This window comes from Aquila chrysaetos, chromosome 25, assembly GCF_900496995.4.
Source record: "Aquila chrysaetos chrysaetos chromosome 25, bAquChr1.4, whole genome shotgun sequence".
Classification (NCBI taxonomy): Eukaryota; Metazoa; Chordata; class Aves; order Accipitriformes; family Accipitridae; genus Aquila; species Aquila chrysaetos.
In genome coordinates, this window is record NC_044028.1 from 14433171 (window position 1) to 14453407 (window position 20237).

Genomic DNA, 20237 nt, shown 5'->3' on the forward strand with positions numbered 1-20237 from the left:
AGACTTTGCCTCTAGATTACTCATGACACAGAGACTGGTATAGGGTCAGTTCAGTATTGTTATTTTAATTCAATGCAGGCTATTGCTTTCTAAATACAAATTCTTAATTCTTTCATCCGGAGAAGTAGTAGCTCTCTATATCACAAACAATGCAGTTCTGCTGTGAAAGTCGTGTATGGGGTGTCCCTGTCCAGCAGTCGGCACCGGGGCCTGCCAAGGGGCCTCTGTGACAAAACGGCTGGGGCTGCCCGTGCAGGACACAGCCGCTTCTAGGCAGCTCCACTGCAGGACAAAGACGATCAGCACTGCTGATGTTTTGCTGTTGTCCTTTCTCTATGGAAGAGCCTTCCACTGCAGAACCTTGGGTCACCCCCATCCTTCGTGACCCAGAGACCCCAAGTGCAGAGCAGCTCTCTTCTGCTCTATCCTTTTGCCAGATAAAAGAAGTGGCATCAGGCTGAGTTGAAGGGAATAGTTCAGCTTGCTTCAAACCTCACCCTTCCTATTACTGGAGCTATGATGCTGTGTGAAAAGCATTAGTCCACCCCTGGGGCACAGAAACACAGTGGGATCACGTATCAATGTCATAAGTACCTTGATAATGCTGGTATTTAATACTTCCAATATGCACACTTTTAGTAAAGATCCCAAGAACCAGAATCAGAATAACATAGTATTGTTACATTGCCCATCTTCAGAAGAGAAGAGGCAGAGCTATTGAGCTATGCAGAGGAAAAAAACCAATATTCACATTAAACAAGTATTAACATGAGCCACTAGCGGGTAGGGAGGAAGCAGAATGAAAACCAGTAATGGCTATCATGATATCAAAGACAACCATAGCAAGAGTGGCGAGACTTCTGATATTTTTCCTTTGTGCCATATCTCTCTGCTCTTCAGTTTTAAAAGTTTTTAGTGCGTTTACATTGTTACAGCTAACAGTTAACTTTTCACATCCTCAAAACACCAGACTCAAGAGAGTTCTCATCTGTAACAGAGACTTCTGCTGCTCCTTGTAGCCTGCAAGAAAAGGATGCTATCCCCATCCGTCACTTTTTGATAGAGATAAATGCTGAGAAGGCCTGATTGTTCATCTCTCTCTTTTTAAATACATCAGCTAGTTAGCACAGTCCATTGTTTTATCCAGCTGCAAGTCTAATATGTTCTGGCACAGGAAGAGAAATAGATTGGGCTCAGCAGGACCTTCTAAAGAGTGTGCTGTCTTGACTGTCCATCTGGGAGAGGAATGATCCGGTCGTGAGGATCAGACTGTACATACAGCATCATATAAAACTGGAGGAATGCCACTTTGTGGCAGTGTGTGTGCCCAGTCCTCAAATATTCTGTTCTGTGTTGTCCAAGCAGATTTGGATGGTTGCCAAAAGACGAGAGGCACAAATTTTGGAAAGAAGCCAAAAGACAAGAGGCAATTGACCTAGCACTTTCCTGTTCTTTCCTGGGAATTGCAGAGCTACAACATGCCACAATTGCTTACAAATGTTAGGATTGTTTTCTCTACCTGTGCATTGTGTAAAGAGACTAATGTGCTTTGACCTGCAATTTGCAAGGGGGTTACAACTACCATGGGAGAAGCAAAACGTAGTGCATAGGTTCAGAAGTGCTCAGGTGGAAGAAATGGAAACAGCTGAATATTATTGCTCCTTGCAAGAGAAGCGATGCTCTTAAATCTTTACTTGTACACAGACCCAACCAAGGCTAACAGTATCAGAAAAATCTTGGACTGATTTATGCACAATGCTGTACAAAAACCTCAGAGCTAGGCAGCCCAGCCTCTGCTTCCAAAAGTGACTGTGTTTGCGTGACACCTGAAGGCCTGCAGGTTTTCTGTGAGCAGGTTCTTTTCCTGAGCCCTGTCACAAATGGACATGGAAAACAGGGGTGCCCAACCACCCTTGCTTTGAAAACAGAAGTTTCGGTGGGATACATCGCCCAGCAGCAGACATACAGGCAGCTCAAGCTGTCAGTAAAAATAAAAAGTGCAGAGCAGTGCAGCGATCACCCGAGTTAACACTGACCCAGCAGAGGCAGCCCTTTAGCTGCACAGACACGATGTTGCTCCCCAGCTATTTACCTTCAAGGTCTTACATTAAATTCATTCTACCCTCAGCTGCATAAATATATGGGTGCACCTTCATCGCCATTTGTCCCATTGCTGTGCTCCGGAACCACTCAGTCGGGAAGCAGCACTTGGCGATGCCACCTTCGGCTGAGGAAGAACTCCAACACACATGGCATTCAGTGGCAAGGGTATCTTGCACACAGAGTTAACAGCGATCACAAGGCTTTCTTAAACCATTTGATTTTGTTGCCCTTTTATAAAATGCAAATTAAAAAAATTATGAAACAGTAGGCAATAAAACCTGAATTTTTAATACCAAGCAATCACTGAACCTTTGCACGTGAGTATGTAGGACTAAATAATCCCATTCTTTCTCACAGCACAGACCCAGGAGAATTTCTTTCTCTATATTGCTTTTATAACAGCTATCTATCTTAGTCTGGTCTTGTTGATATATTTTAAGGCTTTTAATTTGGAGGCTGTTATTTGCTCCGATGTTATCTTCAGCATATTAAGTACAGTAAGCTTTCATCAAGTCATACGCTGGGCATTTGAGCTGGGGCAGAATTTCTTACTTAAACACCCCTGTACAATGGCAGAATAAATAAATAAAGAACACCTTCAAGGCCTCCAAGCACCTAGTAACAAAATCACTCTCTAACCTTACAATAATGCTCTGCTTACAGTCCTCCCAAAATGCAAGTCATTTGCTGGATCCCAAATGATATTTGGTTGATGGATTGCTGGTGATTTCTACATCAGAGCACCTTGGAGCCCTAGTGCTAAACCCCTGACAGCGTTAGCATAAAAGATTTACATTTATGTTATGAGGGCCACACAAGAATAATAATTTTAAAATACATTGCCTTGGCTGCTGGTGCACCATGGGAAATCTAACAGCAGCAGGCAGCATGCCTGCGCTGTAATTACAAAATGGCAGCACGGGAGAGGCTTTGGAGACAAGGAACTAGAGACTACAGCCATCTGCATGCCTTGGCGAATTGAAATTACAGTAATATATGAAGACATTACCTGAAAAGCCCAGCACCATTTAAATGATTTACTATTACGCCCCAGCAAGCTTTAATTTAAGGATAAAGTCATTCAGCAAGCTAATCTGATATAGGAGGCATTATTTCACACAGTTAAGTTAATTTACACTAGCTGATTGTTGTTGTTGCAGTTGGCATTATTATCTGCACAAACAGCCGATCGGCCCTGACAGAAGCAATATACTGTTTAATACAGCGTCTTAATTCAGCAGGCTAGCTATCTGTGATAAAGGTTTGTTTATAAGCAATAATGGGGAGGAAAGTAATTTTGAGGCTAAGCTGATAACACTGATGAGAACTATTTTATTTTTTTTGGTAAGGAAACAAGCAGGATCTATCCACTCATTTGTCCGCCTGTCTAATAACAGTAACATCCCGACAGATTTCTCCTGCATTGGTTTTGCTTTCCCACCCTACTTACGAGGTAGATCTTTGGCACCACTTTCTGCATATATTTCCTTTGACAAACAGCCATCACCATCACAGCACGATAGAGCTCCTCTTCCCCAGTGAAATAGAGGCTTCAGGAAGACCTCCGCAGCTAAACTCTCTGATGTGAGCTGGTTTAAAAAGCTTCTAATATATCACAGAAAAGGCAAACTACACATGACGCATGGTGTAGTTTCGGTTGGCTTCCCTCCAACAGCTAATGATGAGATGCACTGTGGTACTCTTAGCAGAATAAGATAATTCGATGTCATAAGCATAATCTGATGGTAAGGAATGCGAGGTGGGCCAGGGCTGGCCTTGTGCCGGCTGTTGGGCAGGGCTTGGATCAGGTTGGCCTCGTCCCCATAGGTATATGAGGGATCTTTTTGCCCACAAGTAAAACTGAGGGAGAGGCAGAGAACAGTCGTAGTTGTAAGCATGTTTATTCATTAAGAACTGCAAAACTCCTTACCAAGAAACATCAACATTATCTTTCCAATAGAAAATCAAGCTACAGATAAGAAGTTGTAAGGGAATGACTTCCTGTAGCTTTCTCTTCCCCCCCCCCCCACCCGGTGAAATCACTTACTGACTCACAGATAACAAGTTGCTTGAGGGAATTCCTTAACTCTGCTCTCCTCCACATACTATTTAAAGTGCCAGGAACATGCTTCTCAAAATTGCCCCTCTTCCCCCAAACTGACTACCCAATAAAAACACTTCTCTGTTCATAAAGTCATAATGAATATAATTCAACTGCGACCACAAAAAGAAAAAACAGCCAACCTGCCCTGAACTTGCAAGCAGGCTTTCTTAATCTTTTAGCAGAAATATAATATTCTCTAATACTGGTTCAGCAGCAGTAACAAGAAGAGGGTGTTCGGAGACTTCAGCATGAAAAGTATCTTAGAACCAGATTGTCAGAAGTAGTTAGAGGGCTCAGTACCATTTAGGTGTCAAACTCCGTTGACTTCCACAGGAGTCAGAATCCTAAATACCTCTGAAGGCCTGTCTTCAGATATTTCTAGAAAGCACCTTTTTCACAACACGGCTTAAGCATGTGTTTAAACAAGCTACAATAATACCACTAAAAAGCAAGTCTACGGTCAGCTTTTCCGCGGGTCTAACAGCACACTTCTGAACGACTGACTCCAGTGGGCTATCAGCAGTTTGTACCTGCCATGACTAAGCCTTTAGAGTAGAACACGAAGTACTGCTGCACTCAGCCAAACTTTTGAAAAGTTGTTCTGGCAGCTAAGAAGACGGGTGCTCATTGGTTGAGCTTCTCTGGGGTACAACATTTGGTCCCAACAACTTACAGCTATTGAGGTATTGTACTACGACAAGTTCTTTCATCTTTTTTCAACACACTGAATCTGTTGTTGTGTAGCACCGGTCAGAGGTCATCAAGCAAGCCCCACCCAAGCGTAACAGGGCGCACACTCCACTTTGATCTGTGCATTGCACGAACACTATCCTTTCTAGAGAGCATCTGTCTCACCAGCCACTGGATCAAGTTACAAAAGCAAGCTGCACTTCTCTACATCGCCTTCCCAAGATCCCATGGAAGCCAACATACCAGCACAGCTTCAAGAGGAAACGACTGGACAGCTCACATGGCCTCATTTTCCAGGGTTTTGTTATAACTGGCAAAAGAACCAATGCTGCGGAAATTCTTTTGGATGGCCAAGTCTTACATGCGCCATGTTTTGCAAGCTCTTTCAATAGCCTGTTGGTGCGCGATTTTCTTAAGAATTACAGTATCTAACATCCTGTGGCAGAAGCTCACAAAATCTGCACTCATTTCAGCCACTCAGCGATCAGTGAGTATTCATCAGCAATTGACAAAAAGCAGCATGAGAGCACACAAAAGTAATACAGAACAAAGAACAGTTTAAGGGATTTTTTTCCCTGTTTTATGGTAATAACAGGATTTTAACGACATGCTTTATGGCCTTTCAATTTTTTCTACTTATTTGATTTGTTTGGCCATTTGTGTTTCTTTCCCCATGTTTGTTCACAAAACTATGTGAATGGTGCAAAATAATAATAATGAATACCAAGTGTTTAAAAAATTCAGTTAGAGGTAAGTTTTTACTATTCTATAGTCCTTTAAAATTATATTTTAAAGAGTGTACATTAGCACCTTAGAAGGCATAAAAAGAGAATCACACCTCAAGTGATTTCTTTATTTTCAATTCAAACATAATAAAGGCAGCTGAGTTTGTGTCAGCCATTATAGCACCTTAATCAAGGAGTTAATTTGATTCCTGTGTATACTCACATTTGAGTATCAGGGTTCTAACGCAGAACAATCTTCAAGAAAGAGATTATAAGGCATAAAAGAGGGAGAATACAAGATGCCTAGTTTTTGTGATTTTACTTCGAATAGCACAAATACAGTCAGACATGCAGAAAATAAAGTGGAATAATGCAAATTAATTTGAAATTATTTCGATTAATTAGGCTTATGGTCTGATAACTGAATTTTGCAGTGTATTGGAATGTAAGGTAATAAGGCTAAGAACCAAAATGTAATCAGATATTCAAGAATAAAAGGAAGGAAATGCACTTTCACAGATCAGGAGAAAGATTTGGGGTAAATTCAGGATAAATGATAAAACAGCTGAAATGTTGTAAATAAAAAAAAAATATATCAAGCAATCAACTAGAATACAGACTGAATGAATTATCCATAATTAACTCACATACATGTTTTCCTATTTACAATACTCCTTACAGGAAAAATTTCTTCCTAATGTAACTACTAATTTAAAACAGGGACTGATTTTATAAATCACTGAAATTCTGTAACATAAAGATGGCTCCAGCATAGCAGAGTTTTAGAGAGCTCATTTCCAAACTAGTCTTAAATATTTTATCCTATGAGTTGACTCTCACTATTCAGCATTAAGCAATTTTACTCCACAGTGACTGGTTAAGTTGCTTAATATCATTATTCCCTCTACTAATTTGAATGACACTGGTAGTCCATCAGGGATGAATTTCATCCACATGAAGGATGAATCTGGTAAAACATTTTAGGGTTCTTGCATGTCTCATGCAATTTATATTTACATATTAAAATACAAATACAGAGAGAGTATATGGAGGAACTATATATATGGATGGGGAACGGACTGAGAGCTTATGCGTCAGGATTAAAGGGAGGGCAGGGACAGGTGACTTTAGAGTGGGGGTCTGCTACAGGCTACCAAACGAGGAAGACCAAGCGGATGAGGGCCTCTATAGACAGACAGGAGCAGCCTTACAAGCTCTGGTCCTCATGGGGGACTTCAACCACCCCAACATCTGTTGGAGGGGCAACACAATGGGGCATAAGCAATCCAGGAGCTTCCTGGAATGCATTGATGACAACTTCCTTCTCCAAGTGAAAAGAGGAGCCAATGAGGAGAGGTGCTGTGCTGGACCTTGTTCTCACCAACAAGGAGGGGCTGGTGGGGAATGGGAAGCTCAAGGGCAGCCTTGGCTGCAGTGACCATGAAACGGTGGAGTTCAAGATCCTTAGGGCAGCGAGGAGGGTGCACAGCAAGCTCGCTACCCTGGACTTCAGGAGAGCAGACTTTGGCCTCTTCAGGGATCTGCTTGGTAGAGTACCGTGCGATACAGCCCTGGAGGGAAGAGGGGCCCAAGGAAGCTGCTTAATATTCAAGGGTCACCTCCTCCAAGCTCAGGGGCGATGCATCCCAACAAAGAGGAAGTCAGGCACAAATGCCAGGAGGCCTGCATGGATGAACAAGGAGCTCCTGGACAAACTCAAACACAAAAAGGAAGCCTACAGAGGGTGGAAGCAAGGACAGGTAGCCTGAGAGGAATACAGAGAAATTGTCCGAGCAGCCAGGGATCAGGTTAGGAAAGCCAAAGCCCTGATGGAATTAGATCTGGCCAGGGACATCAAGGGCAACAAGAAAAGCTTTTATAGGTACGTCAGTCATAAAAGGAAGACTAGGGAAAATGTGGGCCCTCTCCAGAAGGAAACAGGAGACCTGGTTACCAGGAACATGGAGAAGGCTGAGGTACTCAGTGACTTTTTTGCCTCAGTCTTCACTGTCAAGTACTCCAGCCACACCGCCCAAGTCACAGAAGGCAAAGGCAGGGACTGGGAGAATGAAGAACCGCCCGCCATAGGAGACCATCAGGTTCAAAACCATCTAAGGAACACGAAGGTGCACAAGTCCATGGGACCTGGTGAGATGCATCCCACGGGTCCTGAGGGAACCGGCGGATGAAGTGGCTAAGCCACTATCCATAGTGTTTGAGAAGTTGTGGCAGTCTGGGGAAGTTCCCAGTGACTGGAAAAGGGGAAACATAACCCCCGTTTTTAAGAAGGGAAAAAAGGAAGACCCAGGGAACTACAGGCCAGCCAGTCTCACCTCTGTGCCCGGTGAGATCATGGAGCAGATCCTCCTGGAAACTATGGTAGGGAACTTGGAAAACAAGGTGATTGGTGACAGCCAACATGGCTTCACTCAGGGCAAATTGTGCCTGACAAATCTGGTGGCCTTCTATGAGAGGGTTACAGCCTTGGCAGATAAGGGAAGAGCAACTGACACCATCTACCTGGACTTGTGCAAAGCATTTGACGCTGTCCCGCACAACATCCTTGTCTCTAAATTAGGGAGACATGGGTTTGACGGATGGACCACTCAGTGGATAAGGAACTGGCTGGATAGTTGCACTCAAAGAGTTGTGGTCAGTGGCTTGATGTCCAAGTGGAGTCCAGTGACGAACAGTGATCCTCAGAGGTCAGTATTGGGACTGGCACTGTTTAACATCTTTGGTGACATGGACAGGTGGGCTGAGTGCACCCTCAGCAAGTTTGCTGATGACTGCACCACACAGCTTGGTGTCAGCGTGCTGGAGGGAAGGGATGCCATCCAGAGGGACCTTGACAGGCTTGAGAGGTGGGGCCGTGCAAACCTCATGAATTTCAACAAGGCCAAGTGCAAGGTCCTACATGTGGGTCGGGGCAATCCCAGGCACAAATGCAGGCTGGGTGATGAGTGGATTGAGAGCAGCCCTGAAGAGAAGGACTTAGGGGTGTAGGTTGATAAGAAGATCAACATGACCTGGCAATGTGTACTTTCAGCCCAGAAAGCCAACTGTATCCTGGGCTGCATCAAAAGAAACATGGCCAGCAGGTCGAGGGAGGTGATTCTCCCCCTCTACTCTGCTCTCATGAGACCCCACCTGCAGTATTGCATTCAGCTCTGGGGCCCCCAGCACAAGAAGGACACGGACCTGTTGGAGCAAGTCCAGAGGAGGGTCACGAAGATGATCAGGGGGCTGGAGCACCTCTCCTATGAAGACAGGCTGAGAGAGTTGGGGCTGTTAAGCCTGGAGAAGAGAAGGCTCTGGGGAGACCTTGCAGAAGCCTTCCAGTACCTAAAGGGGGCCTACAAGAAAGCTGGACAGGGACTTCTTACAAGGGTGTGTAGTGGTAGGACAAGGGGTTACGGTTTTAAACTGAAAGAGGGTAGATTTAGATAAGGTATTAGGAAAAAGCTCTTTACTGTGAGGGTGGTGAGGCACTGGAACAGGTTGCTCAGAGAGGTGGTGGCTGCCCCATCCCTGGCAGTGTTCAAGGCCAGGTTGGATGGGGCTTTGAGCAACCCGGTCTAGTGGAAGGTGTCCCTGCCCATGGCAGGGGGCTTGGAACTAGATTATCTGTAAGGTCTCTTCCAACCCAAACCATTCTATGATATACACACAGAGAACTGGGAGTATTTGTAATTTCATAACTTATTCTATGGTCAGTGAGGTATGTCATAAAACTATTTTATTCCACCTAATAAATTTCTTAACATTTATTAACTGGGGGAAAATAATAATTGATTTTGCCTCCTGGACACACATACCTCCTAGCCATGTTTAACTGCCTAGGTATTTGATGAAAAATGTAACATACAGTTAGATAATTCATGGAATTTAGAATTAATGGTTGACTTCTTCATGCTTGATCCTGTATTTAGTAGGAACCATCAACCCAGCCCCTGCTCCGTTCCGTTCCAAACTGGAAACCCCTGTCATGAGTCAATGGAAATAGAGGTTACAAGTAACGACATTGCCTGTAATAGACATTACAAAGCTCACTCACAGTTCAAAGGCATGTAATTCTACCGCAGGAGCAAGAGAAAAGAACCGGACAGGAAAAAATTTGTTTAGTACAGTCCATCAGTTTGTGACTTCATTTTGACCTCATCCTTAATAGAGGACCAAAACGAAAAGGTAATGTCATATGTTTTATATTATTATAACAGCTAATAGTAGACACACATATTTAAAGAAAGCAGGACGGCTTTTGGATTGGACTACTGGACTAGGACACAAAAAGACACGGGTCTCTGTGGCAACAATAGATTGACATAACGCTCAGAGGTGGAGGGTTGACTTTGGCTGGCTGCCAGGCACCCACCCATCTGCTCTCTCACTGCCCTCCTCAACAGGGTAGAAAATAAGATGGAAAAAGCTCATGGGTCGAAATAAAGACAGAGAGATCGGTTACCAGTTACCACCACGAGCAAAACCAGACTCAGCTAGCATGGGAAAATTTAATTTATTGGCAATTAAAAAGGCCTTGGATGGTGAGAAACAAGGACAAAAAATAAAAAACCTTCCCCCACCCCCCATCCTGGCCTTTTTCTGAGGCCCAGCTTCACTTTTTCATTCTTGACGACTCTACCTCCTGTCCTGAGCGGTGCAGAGGGATGGGCCCTGGGGGCTGTGGCCAGCCCACAGCAGCTCCTCTCTGCTACTTCTTCCTCCTCACACCTTTCCCCTGCTCCGCCGTGGGTCCTTCACAGAGGCTGCAGCCCTTCAGGATAAACCCACTCCGCCACGGTGTCCCCAGGGGCTGCAGAGGAATCCCTGCCCCGGCGCCCGCAGCCCTCCTGCCCCCCGTCCCGCTCTCCCCCGGGTGCTCGCAGGGCCGGCTCTCACGCTTTTTTCCTCGCTCCTCACTGCCCGGGAAGCGTTTTACCCTTTCTTAAGCATATTTTCCCAGAGGCATCATCCGGGGCCATCGTGAGGGGCTCAGCTGTGCCCTGAAGCGGGGCTGTTAGGGAACCGGCTGGAAATGGCTGTGTCCGGCGTGGGGCAGCCCCAGCCTGGCCTTACAGAGGGCCTGGGGCACATACACCCAGTGCCGTGGCACATTACCTTCAGGAAACAGGCTTTATATGGACTCTTTGTTTTATTTTTTGTCTTATCACTTTTTGTCAGTCTTTTTATTGTTAACGTTGTTGTTTTAAAAAATATTGCACATCCTACACTATCTAACCTTCTTCTATTTTGTGATATTTATAGAAATGTTCTAAAACTATTTAAAAAAAAAAAACCCAAGAATGAAATGCAAAATTAAGTGCTATATTATTGGATTAAGACATTCTTAGTCATATACAAGCTCTTATTAAAATGCTGCAAATTAAATGCATAATTTTCTATAAATCATGTAAGACATTTAGCTGTGTTACTTTTATGAAAAAGAACACAGGAGAAAACTTTAGACAAACTGCCTGATAGTCTGAGCGGAATGAACAAAGGGATATGAAAGACCTCTATTCATTTCAGAAAGTAGATGTATGTTAGAGTAAAATTAACTATACTAGATATTGCTCACAATTTTTTTTTTTTTTTTTTTTTTTTTTTTTTACAAAAACTGAGAATGCATTCCTATTGAAAGTATACAAAGAAATGTTGTCTCCTTAGCAAGCCTAGGCAAGATAAAAATATTTCTACCACAAAAGATGATGAGGTGGTACTTAGGCCAAGAGCCATAAAAAAATATCAATGTAATTTAGAAAAAATCTACAAGACCTTATTAGTAGACTTTTATCTGTTATTAAGTTACATTTGATTTTTTTTTTTTTTTTTTTTTTTTTTTTTTTGGAGAAGGTGCAAAGTGCTGTAAAGGCTTGGATGAGAGTCACAGCTAAAGCTGAAGCTGTCTCTATTAAGTTAAACAAGAACACAAAATATCATGAGGCTTTGCCATGGGATTGAAGTGGATTTGGGAGCAGCACTCCTCAGCCTTGCACTCCAGCTTTCACTGGCTGCAAATAGGCTCAGCTGATGGTAACTCACCAGTGCAGTCCAAAGGGTACCAGGCCATCCTCCATCAATGTATCATAGGACAGAGATTGATCAGCCCTCCAGGACTCAAGATGAACCTCTTAGAGCTGAATGTATTAGTTTTACACAGACATAATACACTAACTCACGCATTCCCCCAACATTAGGGTCACAAGTAAATCAGTACTGAAGAGTCGTCCAAGGTTTAACAAGACGACTAACAAATTAGGTAAATTTAAGCACTCAGCAAGAGGACGAATTGGACTTTGTGAGATTGTTTCTGCAAACACCAGCTAAAGATTACAGTCCTATCAATTAAAAAAGGAGTTCAGTACATGTGCTCCTGAACACGCATCTTGGCCATTTCCTAGGGGTTTTAATACAGAAGAACTGTGAAGCAGCAGTATTTCTGAAGATTCCATAGAGAATCATCAGCGAGTAAGAATTTCTGCTACTGTCATTCCTGCCACCATTCTGGAAAGATTTTTAAGGCAAAATTTTGTGCAATAATTGAAAATAAGTTTTCAGGTTAAATGCTTAAGAATGTCATTCATTTTTGTTAACGCTTTTTCATTTTGCTAATAAATCACACGCACATATGTGCGCGTGCGCGCACACACGCACAAAACCCCTCCACCTCTGGGTATGGATAAGAACAAGGCAGGGTTTGTAGGTAATATTACTTATTAGATCAACTGAAATAGCAAGGAAAGAACAGACAAGCTGTCAGGTGCACAGGCAAGTCACATCAGTTAGTCCAATAAAAGACACTGCCTCTCCCTACAAACTCTATCTCACTTATATTCTCAAACCACTGTGTTTACAAGAACAATACTGTTACACATAAAAGAACACTGTTGCTTGGATGAATCAGATAAGAACCTTACCAACAAAATAACTTAATCGTTACACAACATAACACATTTAAAATTGGATTCTGGTCCTATATGTTCTTTAAAGCCTCTCCCACTGTATCACCAAGTAATGAATTCTAATTGGAAATATGCAGACGCCCCTCATTTGTGGCACACTAGAGGTGTGATTCTGTTTTCACATAATTTTTGTAGAACAGTGAGACATCATCAAACTAAAGAGCTGTTTCTGGCTTATAAGGAACAGAATTAAGACAATTTTGTTTGTTTGTTTGTTTTTTTCAATAGTCAATATACATCGGAGATATCCAATATGGGATACAAATTATCTTGCCCCTTCTCCTGCATCTTCCATAAATTTCAATTATTTAACACATTATTTAGCACACAGGTATAAATATTTGGATTAAATCATACACACACTGTGCAGGTCCTCTTCATACTCAACTTTGTTGTCTTTCTGTATTCTAAGTCACATGCATCGAATCTTCACTCCTCTTACATTTAATATGCAGCTCTGAAACTCCAGTTATACATCATTTTCATTTGTTGAGGAGTGATATATAATCTGGACTGAAATTAAATAATGTCATCCTATGTTTAGTATTTATTGATACAAATTTAACCTGCTCATATTTCAACCTCCAATCTTCCCCTGAATAATCTGTATTTAATTATGCATTCCACCTCTCTATTGACCTTTGAAAATATCCCTCATGACTACCAATCAAAAATGATATAAATTAGAAATTCTTTTGAAGTCTTTTGCAGTATTTATCATTCCACTCCCCAAATTATTCAGCACTTCGAGTTTGTTCTGAAAACCTGCCTCCCTAATACTAAAAAACCCCAAACCCTTTCAAGTTCCCCAAAATTTCAACTAATCATTAACGTATTACTCTCCGTTTAGCAAAGATAAGATAAATGAATAAATGAAGCAGTCCAGAGTTGTTATGTTATGGCTAAAAATGAGGAAAATTTTGAGCGTACCATTCTATCTAGTGTTAAATAAGTTTGTCCTTAGACAGAAGAAACTGTAGCCATACTTTCCTGTATTATATTACAACTTACTAGAAACATTTATTATTTGATGAAAGAATCAACTAAAAAAGACACAAAGAAGAAATAATGTGGGCGAAATTCTATCCAAATACAGCCCCCTCCCCAATTTATTTACTCACTCTTACAAGATATGTAAACAACAAAGCTGCCATTTGAGCTGCAAAGGAACTTCTCTTATAGCTACCTGACTTTTAATTTATTACATAGTACATGAGAGTTCAAATTTAGAACCAACTCACAAAATAGTAACTTAAAGTGTTTTTCAGCACATAGAAAAGAGCAACTATTTTGCTAATTAATTTTGCTAATTAACTAATTAATTTCTATGGTCTTACCATGAAGTTCACTTTACCTTCCTGAAGCCAAAGTATTATGTCTCTGAGCAGAGTCAGAAAAGTAAGTAGCGTGAGGGAGTGAAATCCAACTCTTCTAAACCATGGCCAGGATGTGATACAACACATAGATATCCTATGAACAAATGCACAGGTTCTGGCAGTGGTAACAGACTAACACTTCTGTACTTTCTCTGAGGTTAAAAGAGGTACATCAAAGTGAATTTCAGCAACTGGTGCTCTCTGCACATGTAAGAAATGGTGGTTATTCTCTACAGCCCCAGGATTGGAAAGACAGACTCTTGTAATGGACAAGTGACTAAGCCATAGATGTTAATTCCAGGACAAACAAGACTTCAATTCTTACGTGACGGTAGGCATAAAATATCTTCCAACACTTTGAATAAATGTAAGACCTATATTGCAAACAGTCAAGAGCTTCAGAACTACAATGTGCCACAAGGAAAAGACAAAAGCACAACTTTGGGCATATTTGACCTAAAGAGTTCCATCCATGCAAAGACGCCTAAGTATGTAATCAATGATTTACCACACAGTGGCAAGACACCACCAGTAGTCCCAGCAAAGCAGAGTGCAATTACAATCCTTTCCTTCACTGAATGTGGTAATTGGGTTAGTTCTACCATATGAGCAGGGAACAGTAGGTATATACCTCAGAAACATTTCAGTATTGCGTAAAAGCTCACTGTCTGACACACTAACAGCAGACAATTTCTGGTGCTCCGAAGACTACTCCCACTCCAGCTTTAAGAAGCCAAAGTTAAAGGAAATTTTTGGCGTTTAAGAGTGACTGGCAATAACTCCGCCATTTGGATTAATAACAGTGTATGAATGCAATGCAAGTACATTGGAAACATATAGCAGTCCATTTCACAAGTATTTATTAAATACTGCCCAGAAAAAAAAATTAGGCTCCTTTCTATGTTGCTTTGTGTTCTAGCAGTTCTAGAGCTTAATTTCTGTGATTGTTAGAAAACTTGGTCATTTTAAATATGATTTTGTACTGGTATTGCCATTTAATTTAAATGATTCTCTTCCCAACCTGGTACTAACTTTTGTGCTTGTGATACTCATAAGAGAATAATCATATTCACATACAGCTCTTGTTTGGCTAAGCAAAACCAAGTTCTTTAAGTCTCATCACCTAAAATAGCTTCTCCATTCTTCTGGTCATCCTCTAAGCCTTAAAGGCATTCTTTCATTTTACATTCATCTTTTCTAAATACAGGATACAAGCAGCTATACAATATTTTGCATATCTTCATACCAACATCTTTCTAATGATCTTAGTCCTCCTTTAGTTGTCCGGCAAAATTCTATAACTGCATTAACTTATTTATGCATTTGCATTGTGCTAATGGGTCACTATCATCCTGGAGCTGAATGACACATCCTGATCTTTCTTTCCACCTCTGCTTTCAATTTTTTAGTCTTCTAGTCAGCACTCTTACTCATTCATGAGCACACAGCATACCACGTTGTAGTCTTAGGTTTCGTTCTGCTCTAACTCTTCCTCAAAGAAACTTTGGCATCCTCAGCGATGGCAATACCTACTGACTGTGTCACCCCCAAATTTTCGAAGTATACATCTGCCTAGTTCTTACTTGACGGTTAGTCATTAGAATATTAAACAGCGCTTCCAAAACTCACAGAATCACAGAAAGGTTGAGGTGGAAAGGGACCTCTGGAGGTCATATGTTTCAAAATCCCTGCTCAAGCAGGGTCACCTAGAGGAGGCTGCCCAGAACCACGTCCAGATGACTTGCAAATATCTCCAGGGATGGAGACTCCACAACCTCTCTGGGTAACCTGTTTCATTGCTCAGTCATGCTAAGCATTGAGCAAAAAAGTGTTTCCTGATGTTCAGAAAGAACCTCCTCTGTGTTGGTTTGTGTCCACTGCCTCTTGTCCTGTCACTGGACACCACTGAAAAAAGCCTGGCTACATCTTCTTTGCACCCTTCCTTCAGACGAGATCCCCCTCTGAGCCTTCTCTTCTCTAGGATCAACAGTCCCAGCTCACTCAGCCTTTCCTCACAGGAGAGATGCTCCAGTACTTTAATCATCTTAATGGCTCTTGGCTGGACTCTCTGCAGTAGCTCTGTGTTTCTCTTGTACTGGAAAACCCAGAACTGGAACCAGTACTCCGGGTGTGGCCTCACCGGTGCCGAGTAGATGGGAAGGATCACCTCCCTTGATCTGCTGGCAATACTTTGCCTAATGCATCCCAGGATACCATTCACCTTCTTCGCAGCAAGGGCAATACTTACTCCTTACAATTTCAGTTTGTACATTAGCTTCCATTTTAGACAGCTTTAATAATCTCCCATGTATCACTCTATCATGTGTTTTATATGGATAAGGCTGGGCTAATCTCTCCATTTGATAAAACCACATTGCCAGTGAGGTTATGCTGACTATCCATACCCTTTGTGAATTTTAAAGAAGAAGAAGTGGCTTGTGTCTTTGCATTAGCTTACCTAACTTTCTTCAGCCCAGTCCAAGGCCCACTGACAGTACCAGAAATATTTATTTTTGTGCACATATATGCACCTACATGTAATCCTGCCCTAATCCTGAATAAAGATTTCATACTTCGTTGGACTCCCATTTGGTTTGGACAAGTATGATTACTGGAATAAATCACATTATGAAACAGCACCTTTTATCTGGCAATGTAACTAAACTTTCCACCTTTTCTCCAGGATGTTCAGGGTCATGTCTTTCACTGCAGTTAAAATCTGCCCATGACACCACTGAGGTCCTCAGAAGCATAGGCTCTCGATATCAGGTGAATATTCCTAATACGTTTAGTAGCAGCAAGGCAGTTAATTAATATTGCTAATATACTGAATATGCTATCCCCTTGGCTAATAATAAATACTGTGGGGAAAAAAAAAAAAAAGCATAGTAGAAGGTATGTAGGCAAAAGTTTTGATTAGGTTTATCTTTTGAGACAGTTTGATTAGCTAGATTAAGTTTCTGTGCATCTCTCCAAAGACCACGGTAATAACCAGTGTCATGACTTTCAAATCCTTTGAACTGCAGAAGGGAATCAAACATGGTTGTCTTTTTATCCCAGCTTTTACTCTTTAGAATTCTAAAAGCTTGCTTTGCTCATCTGTCAAAGGGATGGCATTAAGGGGATCACTGTTGACAAGTGATAGTACAAATTATGCAACACAAATGACATTTCACTACCTCTCCTCTGATCTGCAATTCCCACTCTCAATCATTCCCTATTCTATGAAAATATTAAACCACAGATCCAACTGCAGAAAAAGTGAGAGTGTAGGCGTCTCTTGATATCTTGCTACTGAACAAAAATATGTTCTGAAGCCCACACCTATAATTATGTTTGTGAAAGTGGGTTCCATTTAAAGTCCCCGAGTTCCTGTGGGGATCTTCAAATACAAGCATATAGATGTCATCACAGGATCAGGGCTATATGGTCTTTTCTAAATAAACGTTAATAGTTGTGCAATGTCTTGCATTAAATTTAATGGAAACCAACAGTCAAAACCATTAGGCTGTACTTCATTGAAAAGGTTTCTCCTTATGCAAGGAGAAACTGAAAAAAAAGTTATGTGCTCTTCCAGTTTGCCCCTTGACCAAGCAACTTCGCTATGTGCAGAGACCTGAACAGGATTCTGAGAAATCAAGTTGCAGCATTCAAGCCACTCAGGTCACAGCAGTAGCAATCAAAATGCCAGGAGTACGTCTGCAGTAGTGGTGGTGAGAAGAGAAGCAATTCCAGTAGCTGGGACACAGCCACAATCAGCATGACATAAGACAATCTGCACACATTGGCTACATTGCACTAGCTAGAAAAAAATAGGTTTTCAAGTTTTAGTGCTGCACTCTTATCACTACAGTGAGACAATTTAGTCCTTAGACATTAGAAATCAGACTAAAAGAAGGCTGAAAGTAAACTAGTTTTTGGACTGCCTCAGACGAGGAAGACTGGAGGTGGTTTTTTTACAGTAGATGAGATTATTCCCTTCCCATCAATGTACATTGGTGTGCTTGTAATCTGGAGTAATACAAGTGGCAAAATAATCTTGAGAGTCACCTGAAGAGATTGCACGGGCACCATTAATGATGCTGTTACCAAGGAAGTTTCTGTACATATACTTTGCAACTGTGAGTTTTGTTTATACTCAGAGTCAACAGTATAGAAGAGGTCCATTTTTCAATAGCTTCTGTTTTGGAACAAAAAAGTTGACTGAAAACAATGTGTGAACATTTTCAGAAGTGTACAATTGACTCATTTTGGCACCTGACCTCAAGACACTGTCAAAGCACAGAAATATTGAAATGAACAAGAGGGTTATAATATACATGAGAGAAAGAGAAATGGGATTAGAAACAGAAGGTTTGCCACAAGGCTGTATTTAGACAGCAAAAGCAAAACAAAAGAACAAATAAAATTGTATTAATCTATTTTTGCCCAAAGCTTGAAAAAGCTCTTGTGTCAAATATCATCCCTCTAAGTTACACTTAGTATTTCCATTATATATTATATTAACTGCTTTTTATTACCAATCTTATTACGGTTGATGTGCACAAGAATAGAAGCAGTTTACAAATGAGTAGAATTGGACTGCAAAGAGTACAAACCATACGAATTGTTACAAGTTATTTACTGGCTTAGTATAAATCTGCATATAGATTGAGGAAGTCAGTCATAAAGCACCTTCAGGTATGCCTCAAAAGATACGATTATGGAGGTACTTGGAAGCCTTGTATGCACACAATGGGCTACTACAAATGGAAGAATACAGTTCAATTTGTCAAACATGCTTAGGCATCTCTTTTTATTTGGGAATTATTGTATGGTATGTCTTGGAAGAAAAGGAAATATAGACCTTGGCTTATTGCTAAAGAGTAAGCCACTGGAGTTCTTTGTAAAGTAGGATTATGCTGAGTTTAAGGATAAAAATCCCATATTCTAATGCGATTTAGGCCACACAACTCCCTATGCAAGTTTTCCCAACCTTGATCGCTTTTCAAAGCTGATTTTAGTTCCACTGAGTAAATTATCCAAGAATCAGTCAGATTATGAGGATAAAATGAAACTAGAGGGAAAGATAGATGTGTTAAGAGCATTAGAACATAAAATCTGCAGTGTAAGTCACAGTTTAGCTGAATGCTACCCCTTTGAAAAATTGACGATACAGTCTCTAAGGATGCCTTCTCACCTGCTTATGGAAACCACAGCTACTGTAAGAGAAATAAAAAGTGCTTCTATTTATTGTGTATAGTACAGTCAATTCTTAAAGGTGTTTCATTTTATATTCGTTTTGTAGAAGTTTTCAACAAAAAGAGAATAGTTGAAGGTAAGTTAAAATTTATTTGAAACCATGGCTCTAATTTATGCTTTAATCCAAGTAAAGCCTGGTCACCAACATAACAAAACCAGGACGGTGACTTCTGCAAATTAGGTTGTTATATAAAAAGACTAATTCTTTACAATCAAGCAAAAATTGCTTAATTAAGATAGGAGTGTTCTACGGTTATATGAAAGAGGACAGTCAACCCCAATACACTTAATTTTTGCTATCTATTGTATGATCTACACGAGGCCACTTAACTTCTCTTAAATGTTTGCATCTCTAATTGAGAAGACAGTATTTCTCAGGGAGATATATTAAAATAAGTCCTAAGCTTCAACTGATCACTGAATCTTATTATTATTCATGGGAGTTCTACTGTTAGTGTCACACATAATGTAATCTCTAGCTATATTAATTAATGTAATTTTGGAGTGGTCTCCCCTTATTGCTCCTCTCCTCTCTCCTCATCCTGTCCCCTGTGTCATTTTGTCACCATGTTCAGCATGGATAAAATTGTCCTGTGGAATATAGTGTTTGACAAAATCAACCTTATATCTCTTGGACTGCCTCTTAGCTGGGGCAGCTAGCCCATAAGGGAATTATTCGTTACCATAGCTGTCATTAAGGATTCTGAATCCTCTACAAGTCCATAGTATGTGAACTTACAAAAGTCAATAAACCTCTGAAGGGACCTTAAGCTGTGATATGAGTATTTAATCCTTTGTTTCTTTTGGAATCTTTACACAAAGTACTCAGCAGTTGAATTCTGATAAAATGAAAAGGTAAACTCTAATTAGAGCGACGCTGTTCAGGCTTTTACATTAAGGTTGTCTCAGCACTTTCAATATAAAAATCAGTCTATGAGGGCTTATAAGTCAAGACATGAAAAGGTTTCTATGGACTTAACTTGGCTAGCAAGGTCTCTAGCACACCGTAAAACCCATTTTTAGCCAGGTTTCATAT